This window comes from Salmo salar, chromosome 25 (assembly GCF_965601325.2).
Source record: "Salmo salar chromosome 25, fSalSal1, whole genome shotgun sequence".
Taxonomy (NCBI): domain Eukaryota; kingdom Metazoa; phylum Chordata; class Actinopteri; order Salmoniformes; family Salmonidae; genus Salmo; species Salmo salar.
Window position 1 is genome coordinate 4,222,240 of NC_138315.1, and position 10,261 is coordinate 4,232,500.

Here is a 10,261-nt window from a genome sequence, read left to right on the forward strand (position 1 = left end):
GTCAGCGCACCTGTGGCGGGAGTGCCCGGCTCGTCAGAGGTCATACGCGTCTGCAGCTGGGGGGGGAGCAGGAGCGGGGGATGGGGGAAGAAGAGGGGGAAGGAAGGCCATCACAGGACAAGGACAATGAGACAAGAACGGAAAGAAGAGGAGCAAGGAGCGACAGCAGGAGGGCAGGGGCAGAAAGAAGACACGGGAGCAGAACGAAAGGAGAGGATGAAGGAAGAAAGGGAGTGGAGGAGCGAGAGACAGCGACAATGGAGGGAGAGGTGGTGGAGGGGGTGCCGGTGGCAGGGGCTGTGGAGGGGGAGGAGGAGGGAAGGGGGGTGAGGGAGTGGGGGGACAGCATGTCGAGCGCCCTCGTTGAGGAGATGAGAGGAATGGTGGAGGAGCTGGCAGGGAGAGGGGGAGTGGTGTCTCTCCGCTGCCTCCAACGCCGAGGAAGAAAGGGAAGAAGAGTGGGAGCTCGGCAGGCGGTGAGAGGGAGGGGGGTGAGGGGGGGGAGGGGGTGGCCAAGCGAGGGATGGGGGAGGGAAGAACGCCTTTGGCATCGCTGGTTTGCCTCAGCCCCTCAACATGCTGGTGGAGCGAGACTCCCAGGGCGTGGCGCAGGGCTGGGTGTCTGGAGGGGGGATCTCAACTCCTGCTTGGAGGAGGTGGGGTCCCCTGCTCTAGACCTCAGGCCAGCTGCCTTACAGGGAGAGAGGAGAGTGACGGGTGTTGGTGGGGAACCCAGGATGCAGGGCACTCCAAGGCCTAACACCATACCTGCATCCTGGGTTGGGGAGATGGAGGAGGACGGGGGGGCGTCAGGAGAGCAGAAGACGTCCCCACCGGAGGAGAAGGAGCAGGGGAGCATCGGGTGAGCCTCCTGTTTTTTGTGATTGTTTTGGGGTTTTAATTTTAAAGAAGTAATGGTTTTGTGTTGTGTTTTGTAAAAATGAATATCTTATGTTAATTTTGTTTAGTTTAAATGTAAGGGGTTTAAGGGATTATGTTAAAAGGAGGGCGGCTTTTAGTTTTTTAGAGGGGGTTGGTTTTGATGTTTGTTTTTTACAGGAGGTTCACCTGAGGGATGGAGGGGATGTCGTGAGGTTTAGTAGGGAGTGGGATAAGGGGGAGTCAATTTGGGGTATAGGTGGGGTTCACTCTACGGGTGTGGGGATTTTGTTTGGGAATAGGGAGGTTAGAGGTAGAGGGCACATTTGTTGTGATGCAGGGGAGGGTTATGGGGGTGGATGTCACTTTTAGGGATAGTAGGTATAGGTTAGTGGTGGTGTATGGGCCACAGGTGGCGGCAGACAGGAGGGAGATGGTGGACTGTCTGGCGCCCCTGTGTGCCACAAATAGGCACTTGGTGATAGGTGGGGATTTTAACATAGATTTAGGTTTAGCGGGGGATAGTAGTGCAGGCTCCATCACCGGGCTTATGGCTTGCCATGGTCTGGTTGATGGAGGCCTGCACACTACTCCGACAATGGCAGGTCCCACATGGCGCAACTCCCGGGGGGTTGCGCGGAGGCTCGACTACATTTTCCTATCTAGGTCTTTGGGCCAGTTGTCTGGGCGGCTGTTGCCTGTGTTCTTCTCAGATCACGACGGGGTGCTCCTGCAGGTGGGGCCGCCAGTCTGCCTCTTCGGTAGGGGGTACTGGAAATTAGATCGGGATGTGCTGGAGGAGCAAGCTTTCGTTGACACCTTTTTTGGTTTCTTTCGGGGGCTTGAAGGCCTCCGGTCCATGTGCGAGGGGGTGTTAGAGTGGTGGGATTTAGCTAAGGTAAGGATTAGGGCTTTTATAATAGGATATTGTAAGAGGAAAAAAAGGGAGGAAAGGAGGGAGGTGGATCGTATCCAAAGGTTGCTCGAACTCGAGTACGAGGCAGGCAACCTCGGCGGGTCGATTGACTGGGAGAGATCCACTGACCTGAAGGCGCAGCTCAGGGAGCTGCAGGAGCGGAAGGCTCGAGCTTTCCTGGAGCGTGCGCATAATGGCTTTCTAGAACATAATGAGACTTGTTCCGCTATGTTCTTTAAGTCGGTTAGGGGCAGACAGAGTAGGAAGATAATGCATGGGGTGAGGAAAGAAGATGGTAGCATAGTTAGAAAACCGGAGGAAATGGTCAGGGTGACAACTGATCATTTCCGAGGTTTATTTAAAGAGAGGGTAATAGATGTAGAGCAGGGAAATGTGTTTTTAGAACACTTGTCCCGGCGATTGCCGGAGGACATTAGAGATGTGATGGAGGCTCAGATCTCCCTCGAGGAGGTTGAGAGCGCTCTCAGGAGGATGGGAAAAGGGAAGGTGCCTGGGATGGATGGGTTGCCGGCCGAGTTTTACCTCAAGTTTTGGGGTATACTTGGACCAGTGGTCCTCGAAGTCTTGAAGGCCATCCTTGAGACGGGGCTCCCGGGGGGATCAATGGCTGTCGGTGTGCTGTCACTTCTTTATAAGAAGGGGGAAGCAACTGACCTGGGCAACTGGAGGCCATTGACCATGCTGTGTGTAGACTATAAGCTCTTAGCAAAGGTCTTAGCGGACCGGTTGCGCACAGCCCTTCCCTACGTCGTCCATGAGGATCAGACGTGCGGGGTAGAGGGTCGCTCGATCAGATGGAACCTACAGTTGATCAGGGACTCCATCGCTTGGGTAGAAGATAGGGGGCTGCCTTTAATGGTAGCAGCGCTGGATCAGGCGAAAGCCTTTGATCGCGTGAATAGATCCTTTCTATTCAGGGTGTTAGGTAGATTAGGATTTGGGGAGAAGTTTATAGGATGGATCCGTACATTATATGTCGGAGCGGGGTGCCGAGTTAGCGTAAACAGTCACTTAGGTGACGTTTTTGACCTCTCGTCTGGAGTCAGGCAGGGATGCCCGCTCTCGGCTCTCCTCTTCGTTCTGTACATGGAGCCTCTGGGGGCTGCCATTAGGGCAGACACAGGGGTGGAGGGCTTGCTGATCCCTGGAAGTGGCGGTCTCCGTGTCAAGTTGACACAGTACGCCGACGACACCTCCTTGCTGCTTTGCAAGGACTCGTGCCTGACAAGGTCCCTTGCCATTATTGGGGACTTCACCCGAGCGTCGGGGGCGGTTCTGAACCACGCGAAGTCTTCCGTTAAATTTTTCGGAAGATGGAGTGGTAGGACGGATGTGCCCGGAGGGTTATCTCTCTGTAACGGGGCCCTGAGGGTTCTCGGGGTCCACTTTGAGACCTCCGGCTCAGCGACGCTGAACTGGAACATGGGCATCACAGTGGTACAGAGGAAGCTAGCGATGTGGAGGGCTAGGTCTTTGTCCTTTTTAGGCAAGGTCCTGGTTCTCAAGGTGGATGTACTGCCATCTCTTTTGTATTTGGCGTACATCTACCCATTGCCGGCTTGTCTGAGGAGGCCTCTAGTGAGGCTAGTGTTTCAGTTAATGTGGGGTGGCAGGTACGAGTGGGTCGCCAGGGCACGCATGATCTGTCCCATCGGGGAGGGAGGTAGGGGGGTACCACATCTCCCCCTCAAGCTGGACGCAATTTTTGTTTCTTTTCTGTTAACGGAGCTTGCTCAGCCGGTACTACACCCGTCCGGTTACCTCCTGCGGGTGTTCTTCTCGTATCAGGCGAGAAGCTTAATGGTGTGGTCTAACACGGGTCCTCGGGCGGAACAGCTGCCGTGGCACTTTGGCCATGCGGCCAAGTGGCTGCGTGCGCACCCCGAGGTTGAAGTTGCTCGAGTAGGTTTAGATCACAGGCACCTGTACGAGGAGGTTAGACGGGCAGTAAGCCCGGCACCTGTAGTGGGCATCCCGGCGGCGGTCTGGGAGGGAGTGCAGGCGCGGGGCCTGGACAACAGGCTCAAGGACCTGAATTGGTTGAGCCTCCACAAGTGTTTGCCGGTACGCTCCACCATGTACCGGCATAGCTTGGCGCGATCCCCCACCTGCCCAAGACCTTCTTGTGGCAGGGAGGAGACTGTGCGCCATGTCTTTTGGGACTGTGCCATTGCCGGAGTAGTATGGGCAAAGGCACGGGTGTTGTTAGGAAGGGTTAGAGGTGATTTTGTATTGACGTGGGCTAGGTTAGAGAGAGGTGTAGGGAGAGCGAGGGGCACGGATAGGGATAGGTCTCTGCTCTGGCTTCTCATGAGCCTCTTTAAGCGAGGGCTGTGGGAAGCCAGGCAGAACATGGTCAAGACAGGGAGAGATTGGGGGGTGGAAGGAATAGTGAGGAGGGTGGAAGCAGATTTGAGGGGGAGGATGAAGAGGGAGGAGACGAAGTGGGGGCAGCACGCTGCACGGGAGAGATGGAAGGGGGGATTAGGGCTGGGGTTATTTTAGAATAGGGACGGGGAGATAGGGAAAGGTAGTGTGTAGGATGACGGGGAGGGACGATGCTCCCGAGTTTTGTTTTGGGGTTTTTGGTTTGTTTTGTTTTGTAAATTAAAATGCCATTCTATTGATTTTGTATGAAAGGTATGATTTTGTATTGAATGAATGGCATAGAACGTAATAAATTATTTTTTCAAAAAAATAAAAATAAAAAAAAATCTGTTCTTATCAGTTTAATATCTGATACGTCCCCCATCGGGGGACTACATATTAAATGGATTTTTCGAACAGGGAGTCGGAAATGGGGCTTGCTCCGTCCGCTCCACGCATCGACCCGGTATTGCAGTACCTCCGGGAACGGTGCAACACTTTTCTCCCATTGTCAAGGAAAAAGAAATACACCAAGCTATGTAAAACAGCTAGCAGAAGAAGAGAAGGAATGAAAAAAGAAGAATCATCCAAACTGAAACAAGTGCGAAGCCCCCTTCATGGGGGTCCCCCGTTTTCCCGCCATTTTACTTAAAAAAAAAAAAAAACATTGGCCAGGAGTGTGTGTGTGTGTGTGTGTGTGTGTGTGTTTTTGAGCCCCCCCAAAAAAATACAATCACTTCACCAGGATTGTGTGTGTGTGTGTGTGTGTGTGTGTGTGTGTGTGTGTGTGTGTGTGTGTGTGTGTGTGTGTGTGTGTTTTTGAGCCCCCCCCCCAAAAATACAATCACTTCACCAGGATTGTGTGTGTGTGTGTGTGTTTTTGAGCCCCCCCCCAAAATACAATCACTTCACCAGGATTGTCTATCTGTCTGTCTGTCTCTGTCTGTCTGTCTGTCTGTCTGTCTGTCTGTCTGTGACTTTTTACCCACAGCCCTCGAAAACTTGGAAGAGTGGGTTCGGGGACCACCCGCGGGGACCCGGCCTAGAGTGCACCGTGTGTGTCTCGGGCCCCGACCTCTGACTTCCATACGACTCTGGTTTCTCTTCATTACGCACAAGCCTTTCGCCTTTTACTAAAGACTTCCGTGGAGAGGAACACTTACGAGTTCAACGTATTTTTGGAAGGGCTTTGCTTCTGGCAGAGCCCGGTATCTTGTTTCAAGAGAAATTGACAGAGATGACGCCGAGACTTTTTGCTCAGGCGTTTGACTTGAAGCCGGCTGACCGACCGGCGTATTTTTTCCACTCAAAGTAGTCGCTCGGGCAATTGAGTTCAAGCCCGACGATGACTGGTGTATTTGCCGGGCATTGAACAAATAGTCGCACTAGGATTAAAGAGCTAGTGACCTAACGATGCATTAGCGACTTTAAAAAAAAAACACACCCGCCTGTCACCAGGGAAGCGTTGGGTGAGGAGGAGCCAACTTTTGCCAAACCGATGAGGTCTGCCGAGGCCCCCGGGGGCCCGGCGGGTGCAGGGGTCAATTTGTGGGTTATCGCTTCTCGGCCTTTTGGCTCAGATCAAGCTTGGTACCGAGGTGCCCCAGAGCTCGCTGAGTCAGAAGGTCGAAGGTGGTAGGGAGGAGAGTTTTCTTGGGTTGGAAACTTCTTTAATTTTCCCTCCAAATTTTTTTTTTGGAGCTCATTTATCAAGAAAAATGGCGCGGATTTCAAGCAGCAGATCGGTTCCTGGTATGGGTCTAGCAAACACGGTACGGTTTGCATGGAGGGATAAGGAGTTGGAGCCAGCCGGGAGAGAAACCTTTGGGAGGACGATCCTGATGGGGGTATTGAAGCTGGCGGTTAAAGACGTTTTTTGCCTCCAGGGGAATCCCACAGAAGCCGCTTATGATGTGACTTTTTACAATGAGGAAAAACATGATGAGATCATGCAGAAGGTGAGAGAAGTTGGAGCTGGAAGGCCGATGTGCCATTACGAGGTCACAAGCTTGGCGAGGAATAATTTCAGGGTGGTAACCGTAAACATCTATAACCCCCATGTCAAGGACGAAGAGGTGAGGGCCTTTCTGGGGAGGTATATGGACAAGGTATCCTCAGCAAGGCTCCTCAGGGACTCCCTGGGGTTTTGGAATGGGAGGAGAGGGTTCCAGGCCCTACTCAGGGAGGACCCAAAGGGACAGGGTGGCTACCTCCATCCCCCCGCTATGTTCTCCCTGGGGGCTGACAGGGGGACGTTGTTTTATGCACGTCAGCCCCCGTTTTGCAGGCGTTGTATGGCCTACGGCCATACCCTCGCCTCGTGCAGTACAAAAAAGTGCAGATTTTGTGGATCTGGAGAGCACGAGGCGAGGGACTGCGACGTGCCGAAGGCGTGCCACGGGTGTGGCTCGTCTGCACACCTGTGGCGGGAGTGCCCGGCTCGCCAGAGGTCATACGCGTCTGCAGCTGGGGGGGGAGCAGGAGCGGGGAATGGGGGAAGAAGAGGAGGGGATGGAAGGCCGGCTCAGGACGTGAGCACAGGCCCCGAGGGGAAGGCCACAAGGAAGGAGGAGGAACAAGGAGCGGCAACAGGAGTGGAGGCAGACAAGGAAGGAACGGGAGCAAAAGAACTGGGAAGAGAGGAGGAGGAGGAATGCAAGAGAGTGGAGGAGCCTGAGAGAGAAGAGCGCGAGGGGGGGGTGGTGGCGAAGGAGACGGTGGAAGGACCAGTGGAGGAGGAGGAGGAGGGGGGGAGGCGGGAGTGGGGGGAAAGTGCCCTGGTGGAAGAGATGAGGGGTATGGTGGAGGAGCTGGCGGGGACAGAGGGGGGTATCTCTCCTCTACCACCATCACCAAAGAAGAGGGCGAAGAGGAGGGTGCGTTTGGCTGACAGTGAGAGGGAGGCCAAGAGACCGATGGGGGCGGGAGAGACCTCTGGGTTGCCGCTGGATTCCCCAAACCCTCAACTTCTGGTGGGGGGGGACCCACCTAACAAGGCCCAGGGCTGGGTGGATGAGGAGGTGGGGAGTTTTTTGTTTGGGGACTCCGTCTCCCCTATTCTCTTTCAGACCAGCTATAGCGCTGGGGAGGGGGAGGAGTGTGCGGGTAGACCCAGGATGCAGGGCACCCCGGTGCCAAACACCATTCCTGCATCCTGGGTTGGTGAAATGGAGGACACGTCGGGTGTACGGACGGCGCTCCCGCCGGTAGACATGGAGCAGGGGAGCATCGGGTGAGTCTCCTGTTTTTTGTTTTTCTGTTGGGGTTTAGTTTTTTTCTTGAGTAAAGGTTGATTTGTTTTATTTATTATAATTATTCATGGGGTTAAATTTTACGTTTGTTAGTTTAAACGTAAGGGGATTAAGGGATTTTGTTAAGAGGAGGGCGGTTTTTAGTTATTTGGAAGGTGTGGGTTTTGATTTTTGTTTTTTGCAGGAGGTTCACCTGAGGGATGGAGGGGATATCAGTAGGTTTAGGAGGGAGTGGGACAAGGGGGAGTCGGTTTGGAGTATAGGGGGGGTGCACTCATCGGGGGTAGGGATTTTGTGTGGGCATAGGGAGGTAAAGGTGGAGGGTTATTTTGTGGTTATGCAGGGGAGGGTGTTGGGGGTGGATGTCACTGTAAGAGATTGTAAATTTAGATTAGTGGTGGTGTACGGGCCACAGGTGGCGGCAGACAGAAGGGAGATGGTGGACTGTCTGGCGCCCCTGTGTGTTACAAATAGGCACTTAGTGATAGGAGGGGATTTTAATATAGATTTAGGGGTAGGGGGGGATAGTAGTGCAGGCTCCATCACTGGGCTAATGGCTTGCCATGGTCTGGTTGATGGAGGCCTGCACACTACTCCGACAATGGCTGGTCCCACATGGCGCAACTCCCGGGGGGTTGCGCGGAGGCTCGACTATATTTTTCTATCAAGGTCTTTGGGTCGGTTGTCTGGGCGGCTGTTGCCTGTGTTCTTCTCAGACCACGACGGGGTGCTCCTGCAGGTGGGGTCGCCAGTCTGCCTCTTCGGTAGGGGGTACTGGAAGTTAGATCGGGAGGTGCTGGAGGAGCAAGCTTTCGTCAACGCTTTTTTTGGTTTCTTTCGGAGGCTTGAAGGCCTCCGGTCCATGTGCGAGGGGGTGTTAGAGTGGTGGGATTTAGTTAAGGTAAGGATTAGGGCTTTTATAATAGGGTATTGCAGGAGGAAAAAAAGGGAGGAAAGGAGGGAGGTGGATCATATCCAAAGGTTGATTGAACTCGAGTATGAGGCAGGCAACCTCGGCGGGTCGATTGACTGGGAGAGATCCACAGCCCTGAAGGCGCAGCTCAGGGAGCTGCAGGAGCGGAAGGCTCGAGCTTTCCTGGAGCGTGCGCATAATGGCTTTTTAGAACACAATGAGACTTGTTCCGCTATGTTCTTTAAGTCAGTTAGGGGCAGGCAGAGTAGGAAGGTAATGCATGGGGTTAGGGAAGAAAATGGCAGTATAGTTAGAAAGCCGGAGGAGATGGTCAGGGTGACAACTGATCATTTCCGAGGTTTATTTAAAGAGAGGGTAATAGATGTAGAGCAGGGAAATGTGTTTTTAGAACACTTGTCCCGGCGTTTGCCGGAGGACATTAGAGACGTGATGGAGGCTCAGATCTCCCTCGAGGAGGTTGAGAGCGCTCTCAGGAGGATGGGAAAAGGGAAGGTGCCTGGGATGGATGGGCTGCCGGCCGAGTTTTACCTCAAGTTTTGGGGTATACTTGGACCAGTGGTCCTTGAAGTCTTGAAGGCCATCCTTGAGACGGGGGTCCCGGGGGGATCAATGGCTGTCGGTGTGCTGTCACTTCTTTACAAGAAGGGGGAAGTAACAGACCTTAGCAACTGGCGGCCGTTGACCATGCTGTGCGTAGACTATAAGTTGTTAGCAAAGGTCTTAGCGGACCGGTTGCGCACAGCCCTTCCCTACGTCGTCCATGAGGATCAGACGTGCGGGGTAGAGGGCCGCTCTATTAGGTGGAACCTACAGTTGATCAGGGACTCCATCGCGTGGGTAGAAGACAGAGGGCTGCCTTTAATGGTAGCAGCGCTAGATCAGGCGAAAGCCTTTGATCGCGTGAATAGATCCTTTCTATTCAGGGTGTTAGGTAGATTAGGATTTGGGGAAAAGTTTATAGGATGGATCCGTACTTTATATGTCGGAGCGGGGTGCCGAGTTAGCGTAAACAGTCACTTAGGTGACGTTTTTGACCTCTCGTCTGGGGTCAGGCAGGGATGCCCGCTCTCGGCTCTCCTCTTCGTTCTGTACATGGAGCCTCTGGGGGCTGCCATTAGGGCAGACACAGGGGTGGAGGGATTGCTGATCCCTGGAAGTGGCGGTCACCGTGTCAAGTTGACGCAGTACGCCGACGACACCTCCTTGCTGCTTTGCAAGGACTCGTGCCTGACAAGGTCCCTTGCCATCATTGGGGACTTCACCCAAGCGTCGGGAGCGGTTCTTAACCACGTGAAGTCTTCCGTTAAGTTTTTCGGAAGATGGAGTGGTAGGACGGATGTGCCCGGAGGGTTATCTCTCTGTAACGGGGCCCTGAGGATTCTCGGGGTCCATTTTGAGACCTCCGGCTCAGCGACGCTGAACTGGAACATGCGCATCGCAGTGGTACAGAGGAAGCTAGCGATGTGGAGGGCTAGGTCTTTGTCTTTTTTAGGCAAGGTCCTGGTTCTAAAGGTGGATGTATTGCCATCTCTATTGTACTTGGCGTACATCTACCCATTGCCGGCTTGTCTGAGGAGGCCTCTAGTGAGGCTGGTGTTTCAGTTCATGTGGGGTGGCAGGTACGAGTGGGTCGCCAGGGCACGCATGATCTGTCCCATCGGGGAGGGAGGTAGGGGGGTACCACATCTCCCCCTCAAGCTGGACGCAATTTTTGTTTATTTTCTGTTGGCGGAGCTTGCTCAGCCAGTACTACACCCGTCCGGTTACCGCCTGCGGGTGTTCTTCTCGTATCAGGCGAGAAGCATAATAGTGTGGTCTAACACGGGTCCTCGGCCGGAACAGCTGCCGTGGCACTTTGGCCATGCGGCCAAGTGGCTGCGTGCGCACCCCGAG

At 53.9% G+C, this 10,261-nt stretch overlaps 2 non-coding genes across 2 annotated transcripts; both read left to right on the forward strand.

The window, feature by feature from the left end:
• Positions 1-4,496: 4,496 nt before the first annotated feature.
• LOC123730701 (U2 spliceosomal RNA) lies at positions 4,497-4,683 on the forward strand. The gene has a single exon (XR_014382736.1). It is a non-coding gene; the product is annotated as a U2 spliceosomal RNA (small nuclear RNA).
• Positions 4,684-5,272: 589 nt separating this feature from the next.
• LOC123730626 (U5 spliceosomal RNA) lies at positions 5,273-5,389 on the forward strand. Its single transcript, XR_006762061.1, has one exon. It is a non-coding gene; the product is annotated as a U5 spliceosomal RNA (small nuclear RNA).
• Positions 5,390-10,261: the final 4,872 nt, after the last annotated feature.